The 17,500-nt window shown below is 38.6% G+C and overlaps 1 protein-coding gene across 1 annotated transcript in view; it reads right to left on the bottom strand.

The window, feature by feature from the left end:
• Positions 1-17,500, bottom strand: part of LOC124376818 (piggyBac transposable element-derived protein 3-like) — a 348,640-nt gene that overhangs the window by 195,716 nt on the left and 135,424 nt on the right. The window lies entirely within an intron of this gene.

Genomic DNA, 17,500 nt, shown 5'->3' with positions numbered 1-17,500 from the left:
AATCCTACAAGGACTTCTTAAAGAACCATATGCAACTAAAATGACATCAATTAGTTTTGTAATACAGTAGTAAATGTTTCTTTTGTGAATTCTTCATTGACATAATTATTCAACCCCTTAAAGACTACCACTCTGAAGAACAGAGGTTCAATGAAGTGTTTTCAATCAGGTATTGAAAACACCTGTGGATATCAGGGAGCAGCAATAAAGCCTAATAAGAACCAATTAGGCAGCTTTAAAATGACTGTGATACTCAGCTCCTTCTAGACATTTACTGGTGTGGTTACGAACATGGTGAGGTCAAGAGAATGGTCCAGGAAGACAAGAGAACAGGTGATTACTCTTCACAGGAAGGGCAATGGCTATAAGAAGATTGCAAAGATGTTAAACATACCAAGAGACACCATAGGAGGCATCATTCGCAAATACAAGGTACACTGATGAAACAAAATTAGAACTGTTTGGGCCCATGGATCAACGCTATGTTTGGAGGAGGAAGAACAAGGCCTATGAAGAAAAGAACACCTTGCCTACTGTGAAGCATGGCGGGGGGTCAATCATGCTTTGGGGCTGTTTTGCTTCTGCAGGTACTGGGAAGCTTCAGCGTGTGCAAGGTACCATGAATTCTCTTCAGTACCAGGAGATATTGGATGACAATGTGATGCAGTCCGTCACAAACCTGTGGCTTGGAAGACGTTGGACCTTTCAACAGGACAATGATCCCAAGCATACCTCCAAGTCCACTAGAGCATGGTTGCAGATTAAAGGCTGGAACATTTTGAAGTGGCCATCGCAGTCACCAGACTTAAATCCGATTGAAAACCTCTGGTGGGACTTAAAGAAAGCAGTTGCAGTGCGCAAGCCTAAGAATGTGACTGAACTGGAGGCTTTTGCCCATGATGAATGGGCGAAGATACCCGTAGATCGCTGCAAGACACTTGTGTCAAGCTATGCTTCACGTTTAAAAGCTGTTATAACTGTAAAAGGATGTTGTACTAAGTACTAAGATTAAATGTCACTTGGGGGTTGAATAAAACTGATAATAATGTGAGCTCAGAAAAGACATTTGTGGTTATTTCATTATAAATGTTATGTTATATTTGTCTGACCCACACGTGCCTCTTTGATTTAATTGTAAGCAGGATGACTGAATGATCATAATCAATGTCAAACCGACCAGAACAATCAATTTCAGTGGGGGTTGAATAATTTTGAACACAACTGTATATTGCAATTTTTTCTTGTCCAACAATAAAATTAATCAACTGCCATTTTATTCTTTGCTTTTGAAAAAATCTCAATCCTAAAATAAAAGCAGTAGGAGAGAAGTTTTCCTGAAATCCTGAAAGCTCTATTCCTTCAGCTAAACTCAGATCCATATCTTTTAGACCTTCTATATCCAGTAGTGTGCTACACATACCTCTTAAATCAGGAGAAATGGTGATTTTGGGAAAGGGATATTTTTTATCTGGAATCAGACTTCCATCAGCAAAGTTTTGTAACATAATTAATTCTTCCTCTGTTGATCTTTTTTTTCACAGTTTTAAAATAAATTCAGTTTGGCGTGAAGACCTCTGACCTAAAATGGCGACCAGTGCAAGACCATCACTTAAATAAGGCTCAGCCACATCAATTACGTTCCTTAACCTTACCATACCAGAGCCACAAAGTCTTAAGGAAAGACCTGGCAAACACACTTGATAAGTCAAAGCGAGATCCTTTAACCAAAGGCTACTCAAGCAACCAAAACAATGACTCTGTTTTACAAACCCTGATGAATCTGAAAATCCCCACATTTTAAATAGTCCATAATAAAAAGAAGGAAGTCCTTTGAAATTCGATTGTTTGTGATCCGTAAATACCAGAGTACTGTCCAAGTCCAAGTCCATCCATCCTCTGTAATATGTTCTGAGCCACTTTCCTCCAAACTAGATCTTCAGGCCCAGTTAACAGTCTCTGGATAAACTGCAAGCAAAAAGTTGCAGGTCTACTAAACAGATGCACCAGACCGTTACCTCCTTCTTCCACAGGCAAGAAAAGTACACTTTAAGGGACCCAGTGAAGCCAATCCCAAAAAAAGTCCACCAGCGTTCTTGTAATCTGGAAAGCAGACCTGTAAGAAGGGACTACACATATCAATCTGTGCCAAAATGTTAAAGCAGCCAAATTGTTCATTATTGAAACACGTCCTCTAAAGGAAATTTGTGTATGAATCCACTTTCATTTTTTTAACCTGCCCTCTTTTTTTTAACCAACCCAAACCAGTTCTTTTCTTGTGTGACAGCATCTCCAATAAACACTCCTACATATTTAAGACCTCCTTTTTTCCAAGTTAACCCACCAGGTAATAACGGTGGCCCCTTCTCCCATTTTCCAACAATTAAGGCATCACTCTTACTCCAATTTATTTTAGCAGCAGATACATTTCCAAACTCTTGAATGATTTTTACTCGAGTATTTATATAATTCTGCCCATTGACCTTTATCATTCCATCATCAGCATCAGCTGATATCTGATGTTGCAGATTAACATGAGGTAACAGTAGGCCTTCTATATTAGACCATCATTTGTTTAATAATGGTTCAATTGCTAAGGAGTAAAGTGTTCCAGAGAGTCACAACCTTGTCTGATGCCCCTGTTAACACTAAAAGGGGCAGACAAACCACCATTGATTTTAGCATACTATCAATGTCTTTATATAACACTTTTTCCTCCAAATAAACCTGGGACAAAAGCAAGAACATCAAAGGTGTTCCAAAGATATTGGTGCTCAACCCTATCAAAAGCTATTTCCTGATCAATGGAGATGAGCCCTAAATTAATGCCCAATAGGCCAGCAACCTCTATTACATCTCCAACAAGAAAAATGTTTTTAGAAATAGGCCTACCAGGTGTGACCGAATGAATGAGGTACAAGTGGTGATTGACATTCTCGACCACCAATCAGTAGCGAGCAGGCACTATTTAGAGCGGGTTGGTTTGAGCCTGGCATTCTCACTGGCTATCCTCCCTTTTGTGGTTGCTATAGTGATTTCAGGTATGTGCTGTTAGTATGTAGCGTTGGCTAATTAGTTTTTCTTTGCTCGTTGCATTAATTGCTTGTTTGTGTATCCTTAGCCTGTCTTTTCAGTGTGTGTCCCTGTTGGATGCTGTTTTGGATCTGTTTACTGCCCTCGTTGCAGGTATGAGGAAGTTGTTTAGTAATGTTTAGCTTTAATGCGGGTTGGGGGGCGTGAGTAATGTGTAGTCCTTGAACTTCAGTTTAACAGCAGGGTATTTGAAGGCTGCGTATCCTGAGCGGTAAATTAATTCTCAGGAACTTATCTATCCGCGTTTGGTAAGTTGTTTCGGTTTGTTAGGGGGAATTACAGCATGTAGTTGTGCAATTACTTGTATCATTTATATCTTGTATCATCGTTTGTATTATAGGATCCTCCTTTTCCGTCCTGGGTGATTATTGCTGCGATTCGACTTTTCCCTTGCTGCGCGCCGAGTGAACAACCTCGGCTTATAGCTATTTAGGATTGGCTTTTGTAATTGTTTTAACTGGTATTTTCTGGCCTACTTTAGGGTGCGAGCAACGTGCAAGTATCGGGCTGGCTTAAGGCACGTGGCGCTCCTTTTGAGTCTTGCTTCCCTCAAACTTTTAATAAAGTTTTCATTGTTTTTCTTTAAGAGGTATATATGGTGAATCATATTGTGCTTGTGACCGTCCATCTTATTATGGTGGAATTGTGATCTTAATTTGTTTTTTTTATTCATTTTTGTCATTTATTTTGCTTTTGGTTTCTTTCAGGAGCTGGGGTCCCATGGGTGAAGGGTCTTTGATGGTGCTATTTCGACGTTTGCCGTGCGACATTTTTTGACGTGTATGAGTGGGTGCTCTGAGTTCACGGTGAGGTGTGTGTGTGTGTGGAAGTGTGGAAGTGTGCTTTTTGATAATTAGTGCTGATCACTCCGGTGCGTAACCCCAGCCCTGTATTTAATGATTCTATTTTGTTTTGTTTATTTGGAAGTTGTGTAAATTGGTTGTTTACTATTACGTTTTTGTTATTTATAATTGTCACCGGACCGTTTTTACCAGTGAGAATATTTTCTTTTTGTTCTATTTTAAATCCAAGTTTTCAATAAACTTTGTATTTTTGAATGATGCCCACGTTTCCTGCCTACACTTATTGATAAGGGAATCGAACTTGTGTGACCTAATAAACTTTGGGGTTTACTTCTATTTCTTGGGTATAACCCTCCCAGGTGGCGTAGTCGAATTGGTTAAGTATATAAATTTGAGCTTGGGTGTGACGAGCCGTTCAGCTCTCCCCCCTAGCTCCACCCTCACGCCACACAATACATCTGGTCAGGATGTATGATGTCCCCCATCACTTCCCTTAAATTATTTGCCAGAGTTTTAGAAAATATTTTCAGATCGGAGCACAACAGGCTCACTGGTCTCCAGTTCTTAATTTCTTGAAGGTCACCTTTTTCGGGTAGTAGAGTAATCACAGCTCAGCTATGCTCTCAATGAGAACATCCAAGAGATCCTCCCAAAAGGCATCAAGTACTGGAGCTTTTCTACTCTTCATAATCTCCAATGCCTTCCATAGCTCTTGTGCACACAAAGGCTTCTCTAGTGCCTCCTTTGACTTTTTGGAAGCTTCGGTAAACCTTGATATAAACTGGCAGACATTTCCTCATCATCTTTATATTCACTCCCATACAGATCCTTCTAGAACCTTCCAGCCCTTTGTCTTATTTCAGACAGCACTGTAAGCTCCTGCCCATTCTCTGTGTACAATGACTGAATGTATCTACTCTGGCCATTCTTTCTTTCCAAATAAAAAAAAGAATTTGGATGGGGCATCCATTTGTGTTCAGTTTTGGTAGCGTGACCTGACAAATGCACCTTTTGCCTTCACGCCTAACAGGTCTGCAAGTACCATCCTTTTAGACTTGAACATCAAACAATTTTGGAGTCACTGGAGAACAAAATAGTGTTATTTTGTTCTCCAGTGACTCCAAAATTGTTTGCACCTCTACAATTTTCTCTTCAAGTTCTTTATTTTTTTTGTGTAATATTTTTAGAGACATTGAAAGTATACTGTTGACATAACTTAATTTCAACTTTTTCAACATCCCACCATTGTTTTACATTTATAAAACACTTTCTTTTATTTCAATTTCTTTTTTTTAATTCAAACAACCACATTAAACTTTGCATCACACAACAAAGAGACATTAAAATGCCAATAGGAACTCTTTGAGGAACTCCTTACATTTGATATAAACACCTTACAAATAACAATCTCATGATTAAAAACCCCAGAAGGACTAATTACACAGCTCTACACAATATTAAAATGATGTTTAAAACAGTAGAGTTGATCTAATCTAGCCAAAAAAATAACATTCTCTTGAGTGTGCAACCATGTACATTGTTTATCATTGTTGTTTAAACATCTCCATATGTCTCGCAGTTTATGGGTTTCCATCAAAGTGCGCATGGCAAGGCTGGAAGATACACGGGGCTCAGCGTGATTCCGATCTAATACACAATTCTCAGTACAATTAAAATCATCACCTAAAAACACATTCATCTGAATTACAACTCCGCAAAATTCCATTAAGATCATGAAGAAAACAAACCCTCTCATCAGCATTATTAGGAGCAAATACATTAATAATCCCCACATTACATTTTTCAAACTGTGCACGTACAAAAATCAGTCTACCAGCAATTTCTTGCTTCACCTCAGAAGAGACAGGAGTGAAATGTGCAGCAGAAAGCACAGCTACTCCTCCTCTAGAAGAGCTGATGTGAGAGCACACCACCACCCCTTCCCATTCTTCTCCAATTCATTTCATTTAAAACATCACTGTGTGTCTCCTGAATAAACATCACATCAATTCTCTTCTGTCTTCATAATTCAGATAGCAATGCCCTTTTATAAACATCTCGTGCAGCATTTATATTAAGAGCCTTTTCTCAGCACACTCATAAAGAAGAATGAGAGAAGGATCACACACAAGACAAATTTCAGCATGTGAAGGCAGAGAAAACTACATTGTTTCAAACCCCATCCTCTGCCTGAAGTTCTGATCTTCATTTAGCAGGAATTTTCCTTCATCTATATATTTCCTGAACGGTGAACTTTTCTTCACCCTCACTTCTCATCAACATCCCAACAGAATCAACACACATTTTGTGATCAGGAAAAGAATCTGTAACCTGCACATTCTTCATCTTTTTTGATCTTTGTAAAAAAGATTTGACTTTATCAAAAGAATAGTCACTACATGTCTGCCTTCTGCTCTTATTGTCCAGAGTTTCACTGTCACAATCTTCAACAGGACTTTCAACATTCTCACATTCATTAGTTTGTGTTTCAGACCAGTGTTTTAACTTTTCATTCCTCATCTTTACTTTATTCCTTTTTCTCTTAACAGGAGGTTTTAAACAGTGCGTCATCACTCACATAATCTGGATTCATTTCTTCTTCACTCACCTGTTTAGCTGCTTTAACAGTATCTATTACTGTTTCCCCCTCTGTCACCTCGAGTTCTCCCCCCGGCATCACTCCTCCCTGCCTCTGGCGCAATAGACCCACCTTCAGCCTGATCCCATTCAGCAGAACCAGTGAGAACAGTATCTCCAGCCTGATCCCATTAAGCAGAACCAGTGAGAACAGTGTCTCCAGCCTGATCCCATTCAGCAGAACCAGTGGGAACAGTATCTCAGCCTGATCCATTCAGCAGAACCAGTGAGAACAGTATCTCCAGCCTGATCCCATTCAGCAGAACCAGTGAGAACAGTATCTCCAGCCTGATCACATTCAGCAGAACCAGTGAGAACAGTATCTCCAGCCTGATCCCATTCAGCAGAACCAGTGAGAACAGTATCTCCAGCCTGATCACATTCAGCAGAACCAGTGAGAACAGTATCTCCAGCCTGATCCCATTCAGCAGAACCAGTGAGAACAGTATCTCCAGCCTCTTCATCAGCCGCTACGTGAGCGCTGTTATCCGTGGTCTGTACACGACAGGAACTTCTAATGTGCTCCTCCTCTCCACACTTAAAACATCTCATAGTCTCAGAACTTACACACACAACACAGTCAAAGCCATCGATTCTGAATTTAAAGCCACACTTAGATCCTCTACTTCACTTTTAAGCTCCATAAAGACTTGTGGTCTAAAGAGACTACATGTTTAAGTAAAGGGGATTTACAGCCGAGCAGAACTTTCCTCATTTGTGAAACAATTTTTCCATATCTACACAATTCCGTTATCAATTCATCTTTCATAAACGGGGGAACATTGGACAGAATGATCTTTTTTGCCGGTTGGACTGAGGGGATTACTGGAGTAAACGTCTCCTGAATAACAACTACATTTTCACCCTGTTTACTTTCTCAATGTTCTCTAAAAACATCACCACAGCGCTGTTCATTCCAGGTGCTGACATTATACTGTCATGTCCAACAATCTGTCCGAGCGCTAAACTGCAGTCTTCAACTGAGCTATTCATCACCGTAACAATCTTGATACCATGCAGGTGAGAAAGACGCTCATAGCTCACGCGCTCTGAAGACGCCATTGTCAACCAGCACATGCTGGAACACTGCACTTCCTGAACATCTCACACAAAACCAAGTTCAACTCTGACGCACAGAAGCAAAAGTAGCCTGAAAAAAAGGAAAAGAAACTCAGTCTCACCAAAGAACTCACACCCACACACTCCTCACACTCACTCAGCAGACACCCACACACTCCTCACACTCACTCAGCAGACACCACACTCCTCACACTCACTCAGCAGACACCACACACTGCTCACACTCACTCAGCAGACACCACACTCCTCACACTCACTCAGCAGACACCACACTCCTCACACTCACTCAGCAGACACCCACACACTCCTCACACTCACTCAGCAGACACCACACACTCCTCACACTCACTCAGCAGACACCACACACTCCTCACACTCACTCAGCAGAAGACGAGCAGGAGAAAAAGAGAGAGAGAGAGAGTGTGTGTGTGTGTGTGTGTGTGTGTGAAGAGAGAGAGAGAGTGTGTGTGTGTGTGTGTGTGTGTGTGTGTGTGTGTATGTGTGTGAAAGAGAGAGAGTGTGTGTGTGTGTATGTGTGTGAAAGAGAGAGAGAGTGTGTGTGTGTGTGTGTGTGTATGAAACAGAGAGAGAGTATGTGAGTGTGTGTGTGTGTGTGTGTGTGTGTGTGTGTGTGTATGAAAGAGAGAGAGAGAGTGTGTGTGTGTGTATGAAAGAGAGAGAGAGTGTGTGTGTGTGTGTCTGTGTGTGTGTGTGTGTGTGTGTGTGTGTGTGTGTGGTTAATCAACACTAATTTAAACTAATAAACAAAAGTAAAAATAAAACTATAAAGTTCCTTCTCAGAACATTGATGCTGAACCTAAAAGCTCTGCTTCAGTCTCACTATTAGAGAATGTGTGTTACTGAGGAGCAGGTCATGTGACTCTCAGAGAGATGATCTTACCACAGTATCTCCAGTTTACAGTGAGGATTCTCCAGTACAGCAGAGAGAAACTTCACTCCTGAGTCTCCTACTTTATTCTCAGACAGATTCAGTTCTCTCAGGTGTGAGGGGTTTGATCTCAGAGCTGAAGCGAGAGCAGCACAGCCTTCATCTGATACTCCACAATCCCACAACCTGCAGATACACAATGACACACACTTCACTCTCTCAGTTTCTACACATTACACATCCTGTGTGTTCTCCCTCGTTCCTGCAGTGTTGGTGTGAGAACCAGTCACAGACACTGATGGAAGTCCTCGTCTAGACAGTCATGTAGTGTGAGTTCCACGACTACAAAATGGACAGATTTCATTTGTGTAAAATAAGTTGCAGCAGATTTCTCCAGGACTTACAAAGTAAATCAAAAATATATAATTTATCAATGAAAATAAATGAATTTAAAGATGATTTAATAGAGATAAATATTTGTACTGCACTTTGATTCATCTCAGACTGCTGACACAAGAAAACTGCAGTAAATGACCAGTAGGTGGCAGTGTAAGGTGTATTTCAGCTCATTTTCACAGCAGGGGATTAGAAGTAGAGCAGCACTAATGACCAAATGAATGTGGAGGAAAAAACAGAAGTAAATGTGGGATTTTTTACTCTTAGAAGAGCTTAAACATTTGCAGTTCAATAAAGAAGTTGTAAAAGAAGATGAGATGAAGGAGAGCAGCAGCACAAACACACGTCGCTCTGAGAAACAGAGAATGGAACTGGGAAGTCCAGAGCAATGCAAGCTGACACACACTTCATCATTCTGCAAACGGAGCAGAGGGGAATCTCTGATAATGAAGAATAATATGGTAAGACGTCTAGAAACAGGTTGAAAAAGCAATGATGATGATTTGAAGATGATGTGTGTGTTATGGTGGACCGTCTCCCTTCTCTTGTCCAATCACAAGATCATATTAAACCTGACCAATGATTATTGCTGTGATTGAGATTCCTGTCATTATGTGTACAAGAGGTGTAAAGGTATTGCTGCTTTCTGTTCAAAGTCATGAATCAGGTTCTTTCTCTCTGTTTAACTGGAGTTTTATTCACACATGGATCTAATTCTCAGTGCATTAATGATTAGTGGAAGTGAGAAGTTTCATTACTGATAGATTTGTTCTGGATGTTGTACTGCTACAGCAAATTTCACCTGAAAAACAACACTGTATACAACAATTCACTGCAGCTTTTAGTGAGTTCTTGTGTCTCTCAGAGAGATGATCTTACCTCAGATCTTTCACTTTACACTCAGGATTCTCCAGTAGAGCAGAGAGACGCTTCACTCCTGAGTCTTCTAATTTATTATCAGACAGATTCAGTGTATTGACAGTCAGATGCAGACTGGAGGTTTCTGAGTTGAGCACTGAGGTCAGAGCTTCTCCACTTCTCCCTGTAATTTCACTGCATCTGATACTGAAGGAAATAAAATATAATGAACAGAAATGCAGAAGATCAAACAAGTTCTCAAAACTTCACTGCAGCGTCTCACTTTCAACATCACACACATCAGTTGAACACAATGATTAAATGGTGGAATAATAAGAATTGAGAGTTGGAGATGTTCAGATTTGGCTTGGCGAGAGTTTCAGCTGAGGAACATCATCACACACATGTTGTATAAACATGGAGGATGAGATCCGGGAATCCAAATGGGAAAGTAAGAGAGTCTGATCTAAAAGGTTTCTAAGAGGAGAAAGGAAAAAGTCTAAAGAGTCCTGCAGAGTTCGATTCATCTGAACAGCTCAGACCTTTGATTTGTTCTCAACACTGTAACAGTAGAACAATTTCATTCAGCTTCACTTACATTGCTTTTCTGGATGCTGCAATCACAGGCATCACTCTCACAAGAATCTCATCACTGATCTTATCTGGAGTGAAGTATTTATTCAGGTCAAATTCCTCCAGATCCTGTGCTGATGTCAGTAACACAAACACCAGAGCAGACCACTGTGAAGGAGAAAGTTTACTTTGTGCTCCAGATTTCAGATACTGCTGGATTTCCTCCACCAGAGAATCATCACCCAGTTCATTCAGACAGTGGAACAGATTGATGGATTTCTCTGCAGGAAGATCTTCACTGATCTTCTTCTTGATGTACTGAACTGTTTCCTCTTTGTTCATGGAGCTACTTCCTGTCTGTGTTACTAAGGAATGTAGAAGTTTCTGATTGGACTCGAGTGAGAGACCCAGAAGAAAGCGGAGGAAAAGATCCAGATGTCCAGTCTGACTGTATAAAGTCTGATCTACAGCACTCCTCTGAACATCTGAAAGTGTCTCAAAGTTCTTAATATAGCCACTATAATCACTAATATCAACATCACTACAATCACTTATATAAACAACATCTAAATAGAGATGATTCTGATTCTGTTTAAGAACATTTCTCTGTTCCTTCATGAAGGTCAGGTGCACATACAGAGCTGCGAGATGTTCCTGAATGCTCAGATGAACAAAGCAGTACACTTTACTCTGGTGAAGCCCAAACTCCTCTCTGAAGATCTGCGTACACACACCTGAATACACTGCTGCTTCTGTCACATCAATGTCACACTCTCTCAGGTCTTCCTCATAGAAGATCAGGTTTTGTTTCTCCAGCTGCTGGAAAGCCAGTTTCCAGTTTGAGAAGCATTTCTTCATCGCTCTCCTGCTTCTGTAGGTACTTCTCTCTTATGATGTTGGTCTGAATGATGAGGAAGTGTGTGTACATTTGAGTCAGAGTCTTGGGGATCTCTCCACTCTCTGCTTCACCCAACATTCTCTCTAGAACAGCAGCTGAAATCCAGCAGAACACTGGGATGTGGCACATGATGTAGAGGCTTTAATGACTTCAGGTGTGTGATGATCTTATTGGCCAGGTTCTGATCACTGATCCTCTTCCTGAAGTACTCCTCCTTCTGAGGGTCATTGAACCCTCGTACCTCTGTGACTCGATGGACACACTCAGAGGATTTGATCAGCTGCTGCTGGTCTGGAGGTGATCCAGATGAGAGCAGAGGAAGCAGGTTCCTTTGATCAGGTTTATCAGCAGCACATGCACTGGTGCTGATTCAGTTACATCACACACTCTCACTGTCTTCTGGAAATCCAGAGGAAAACGACACTCATCCAAACCATCAAAAATGAACAAAACCTTCTCCAACCTGGAAATGTCCATTTCTTTCATCTCCTTAAAAAACACATGAAGGAGCTCCATCAGACTCAGTTTCTGCTCCTTCATCAAATTCATCTCTCTGAAAGGAAGTGGGAATATGAGGTGGACGTCCTGATTTGTTTTCCCTTCAGCCCAGTCCAGAACAAACTTCTGCACAGAGACTGTTTTTCCAATTCCAGCTACTCCCTTTGTCAAAACTCTCCTGATGGCTTTGTCTTGTTCAGGTAGGGGTTTAAAGATGTCACTGCATTTAATTGGTGTGTCCTCAGTTGGGTTCCTCCTGGATGCTGCCTCGATCTGTTTCACCTCATGTTCTTTATTGACGTCTCCACTGTCTCCTCTGTGATGTAGAGCTCTGTGTAGATCTCATTCAGGAGTGTTCGGTTTTCCTGCTTTAGCATCAATCCATTCAAACACTGAAACTTCTTCGTCAAATTGAACTTAACCTTCTTCTGGAATTCATCTGCAGCAGTGGATTCTGGGTCGTGTCTGTGACAGGGTGAAGAAGGAAGACATGGTGAGACATGGGCTCCAATGATTAAAGTAGAAGTTCACATTTTTCCTGCTAGATAGATCTTTATGATGTTCTCACTGTGGATTTACTTTATTCTACTGGAGGTTTTCTATCATCTAATCACTCTGTAGTTACTAACAGCAGAGAGCTTTAGAATAGCAGTGTGTCAGTGTAACATTCATGGTGTTGGTTTTGATCGTACCCTGTAGCTGTGATGATGATCTTCTCTCTTCTGTCTCCTGCCTTCTGTAGAACACTGGGAACAAAAACAACAAGTGTTAAAGATCTCAACGTTCCTCACTTTAATACTGAAGTCTAAACCTGAACACAAATTGTACTACAATAATTGTAGTGAGAGCAGGAACACATGGAGAACACAGAGCTGAATACAACTCCAACATTGTGCACCTGGAGAATTAAATGTGCTCCTGTTTTCATTTCACACTTTTTCCTACTTTTCTATTCTTCCTACACAAACCTCCACAAGTATTGGGACAGGAAGTCCAGTTCTTTGGGTTTTTGCTCGACACTGAAGACATTTGGATTTGAGAGTAAAAGAGGAAAATGAAACAGAAGATCAGAATTCCAGCTTTCAGTTCCTGATCTTTACATCTAGATGTGTTACATCACTTAAAACACTGCACCGAACCTTTCAGGAAATAAAAGCTGAAATTCTGATCTCTCGTCTCACATCATCTTCTGATGAAGCTTTCCACCTACTCACATAGTTTTGGGAAGTGGGAGTTTAGGTTGAGTAAAATGCTGATTTTCATTCTGAATCTATTCTGTTTTCTCTCTCTGTAGTTCACTGTAGAAAATTATAGAAATGGCTTTAAGACAGAATTTTATTGTTGCTAAAATCTGAAGATCTACAGAAGATTCTGATCACTAAGTCAGGGTTCCTGATCCCCAAAAATACTGCTTACACCTTTATGTAGTAGTGTTTAGATGTTTGCTGTAGTTTTTTGTTGTACATTTTAGTATGTTTATTTTAGGATTTGAGATTACGTGTAATTGATTGTGACTTTAATAAATATTTACACTTTTTCATCTAAAGGATTTACTGAAAGTATTGTAGAATCACTAAAGACCAAGTAACTATAATATAAATCTAAACAGCTGCTAATGACGGTGTAGTGCAGCCATTAACTGTGACTTTAACTAGGAGAATTATGGGATGTTACCTGTGTCCAGGTGAGGAGATTCCAGTGCTAAATGTCAAAGGAAGATCTATAGACCGATAACTCTTGATGGAGACACAGCTGGGCACTGGTGAGTGTGATTTCTCTCTCTGTAGTTTACTGTAGAAAATTATAAAAATGGCCATGAGACAGAATTTCGTTGTTGCTAAAATCTGGATACAAAATCCAGTGCATTGAAAAAGTCCCTATGCAGTGGTGGTGTAGAGCAGGAAGTGGAGCACGGGTTTAAAACTGGTGATAAAAACACAGATTTAGTTTGGATAAGATTATAATTTATAGTATGTAGTTGATGTAGAAAACAGTTCCAGCCCACTGTAACTGCTCCTGCTGGATTGGAGTTAAACAGCACTTATTGAACTTATTATTAAGGTTTTCTGTGATTGTGCTGAAAAGGAGCTGAACTGAGGTCAGTAATGAGAATCTCCAGTGCTGATTAAAGACTCATTTATAACACATATTATAAGGATTATCCATGTTGTTTTGTAAGTTGTGCACAATGACGTGTATTTAATTGTGTAATAAATGTATTTAGGGTGATGTTTATATATGAAATGAAGCTCTCAGAAATGTCTCCAGATTTACAGATATGAACAGTTCATTATTAAAACACTAGAACATGGCAGGTTACCAGTCTTTTAAGGGTGAGGTCACATGATCTGTCCCCTGATCAGGGATCTCCATTTTTCACTGCTCGTGTACACACAGAGTCCTGAAGACGTCGATCTCTTCTGCTGGAATCAATCGCATTCCTAGAAAACACAAAAACAACATGCAGTTAAAACTGGGGGAAAATCTTTCTAAAACCAGCTGATTCTCATGATGTCTTACTGATTCTGACATATTTATCTAACATCTTTATTCCTCATCTGAACACAGACTGACAGGAGGTGTGCAATAAACACAACACCAATAAACACTATTCTATTATTTTATTTCTATGTATAAAAAGTGATTAAAGTCTTCTGTATTTCTATATTTTTTTACACGCAGTCCATTAAAGTCCCATTAGAAGTGAAATCCACAGACATATAAAACACAGACGACTCATTGCTGCTTTGGTCCATTGCTGCGATACGCCAATGCTGCTGCAAGCCTTTAATTTATTATTATATTCATTTATTATTGTACAATTATTTACTTTTCTTTTTTTTTGTCTGTATTCTATTGTAATTGATATTACATACTATTAGCATTTTATTTAATATTTTATTCTTCTTCTTCTTCTTATTATTATTAATAATAAACAATTTGCAATTATCAATTAATCAGTTATTTATATAGTTATACTACTGTACAATATTTTATTCCATCTTACTTAATACTGGAATACAAATAGATTTGATGCACTGTTATTGTACCATAATCACATCCATGTATTTCCATAAAGAATCCAGCAGTTCTCTTTGTTCTTCACTGAAGCACATGGAAAACTCATATGGTGAAGTTAAACCCAGAAAATATTTTCCTCACTGATTATATATATATATATATATATATATATATATATATATATATATATATATATATATATATATATGAATTAAAAAACTTAAACATTAACAAAAAAAACACTTATTTCTATCTTGTATAAATGTGGGTTTAGTGTTGTGTGGTCGATTCATAATCTTTTCCCTGATTTGATCACATGTTCTTTCCACCCCTACATTTCTTTGTATTGCAGATACTGTAGGTGTCTTCCTTTTGTTTCTGTGTCCCAAATGTTCTGCATCTTTTATCTCTGCTGTTCTCATACACACCCTAATGTTCACATCTGCTTCCTTTAGTGCCTCTTTTACCAACTTCTCCACTACCTCATTCCCCAATATTCCCACATGATCAATGATAAAGGATCCAGTGGATCCCGCATTCCACAATGAATTCGGAAAGCTCATGTGTTCATGAACATGTATCTGCTCCACACTTCCTGTATCTCCTCCGCTTAGAAACATGAACATGTATCTGCTCCACACTTCCTGTATCACCTCCGCTTAGAAAGCCATGATCTGCTCCTGTTTGCAGGAAATCATCCTGAGCATGACAACAACTCCAGGATCAGTTTGGAACAACCAAACAATCCCGTGTTCTCATGTCAGATCCTCCTCAATAAACTCAGAACATCATCAAATCCAACTGAGGAATTTGGGCTGAAACTGTTGGCCTCCATTCCGGCTGCTGTGTCGCAGTTTCCCTGCGGTCTTTCCACAAACTCCATTACATAGAAAACACAAACGCATTATTCCGATAGAAAGTCGTTTCTAGGAAAAACTCACCCAGTTTTTTTCACCACTGCTTGTTGTTGGACATGAATCTCACCGCTTCTGGCTGATGTTAAATATCTTTGTGTTTTTCTCCTCAAAATGGAATCGAGGCTGAGAAACACTTTCACTTTCAGAAAACTGAATCGACTCTTTGAACCGACTCTTTGAACCGGGCAAAATAAAGGACCCTGAGAATAACTACGGTGTGTGTATATATATATATATATATATATATATATATATATATATATATATATATATATATATATATATATATACACATACATACAGCAACAAAGAAAAACTAATAATGGAAAAAGTGTTTGAATTCATTTTGCTGGATGAGCAACACCTACCTCTTGCTGAGGATGTGGGATTTTAACGCTTTATGGAGTATTTGGAGATTCGCAACATATTGTCAATTCAATCTCTGAGATGATTCTGTCCCAAATAAGTACAAGCAAGTGAGTGAATTTATTTTAAAATGTTTGGAATTTTTTTTCATGATTAGATTCACATCTGGAGCTTTATAACAGACTCTTGTACAGTTTAAGGGATATAGAATATATAAAAAGATATATAAAATATATATATATATATATATAAAAGAAACAACAATTTCATTCATTTTATTATTTGCCTAATTATTCATGATTCACTCAGAACTCATCCATTTTTATATAAATATAAAAAGGGCAAAATTTTAACTTTATTGAAAAAGATTTTTCACAACGTCCTTTCTTTAGTCGGATATTTAAAAAATAAATCCATCAAAAAATAAACAGTAAACATTTGTTTTTACTGATTAAATCTGCAGTGATGTGCAGGTCCGACAAGTAAAAACCCTCCGTGTGAAAAAATAGCAAAAATACCCGCCCGGGTGACAAGTTGATTTATACAGATTCAAAGACCACAGTAAATTTAAACATTAATAAGTGTATTTTAAAATTTTAATACATTACATTAATAAAAAATATATTTTTGTTCATTAATATATATAATTCATTTTAATTAAATAAAATGTGCTGCTGCACATCAATGCTACTGCAATGTCTTATTGTACCACTAGATGGTAGCATTTTATTATTACAAAAATCAGTTTTCATTTTTTTTTTTTAGATAATCTCAAATGTCATTAAAATTACACTTAAACTGTACAAGAGTTTTTTATAATCAATATAATTATCTATCTATCTATCTAAAAATGTAATAAAAGGAAAGTGTTTAGGTAAGGAGAAAAGCGTACACACACTCTTTAAGAGTTAAATGTAACACTGGACTCGAGTGTATTTGGTTCCACACAGAATTGGTGATAAAATGACTCTTGACAGTGTTGAATGTTCAGAGTAAAATGAACTCTGTGTGAAGTAAAATGTAACACTGGACTCGAGTGTATTTGGTTCCACACAGAATTGGTGATAAAATGACTCTTGACAGTGTTGAATGTTCAGAGTAAAATGAACTCTGTGTGAAGTAAAATGTAACACTGGACTCGAGTGTATTTGGTTCCACACAGAATTGGTGATAAAATGACTCTTGACAGTGTTGAATGTTCAGAGTAAAATGAACTCTGTGTGAAGTAAAAATGTAACACTGCTCAACACTGAATAGAGTTACTACCATTTAACCCTGAGGGACATTAACTCTGATTTGTGTTAGCAAAATTTAACACTAAAGGAAAATTAACAACAATTAATGTTAATATTTTACTTTTATAGTTTATTAAATTTTTATTAGTGAAAAATCCCACTCAGTGAGTACAAATTTTAAATCCATTTGGGGATCAAATAACTCTGTGTCAATATTTCACTCTGTGGTTTGACTAAGT

The sequence above is a fragment of the Silurus meridionalis genome, chromosome 23, assembly GCF_014805685.1.
Source record: "Silurus meridionalis isolate SWU-2019-XX chromosome 23, ASM1480568v1, whole genome shotgun sequence".
Lineage (NCBI taxonomy): Eukaryota > Metazoa > Chordata > Actinopteri > Siluriformes > Siluridae > Silurus > Silurus meridionalis.
This window is presented reverse-complemented; position numbering and strand designations above follow the sequence as displayed.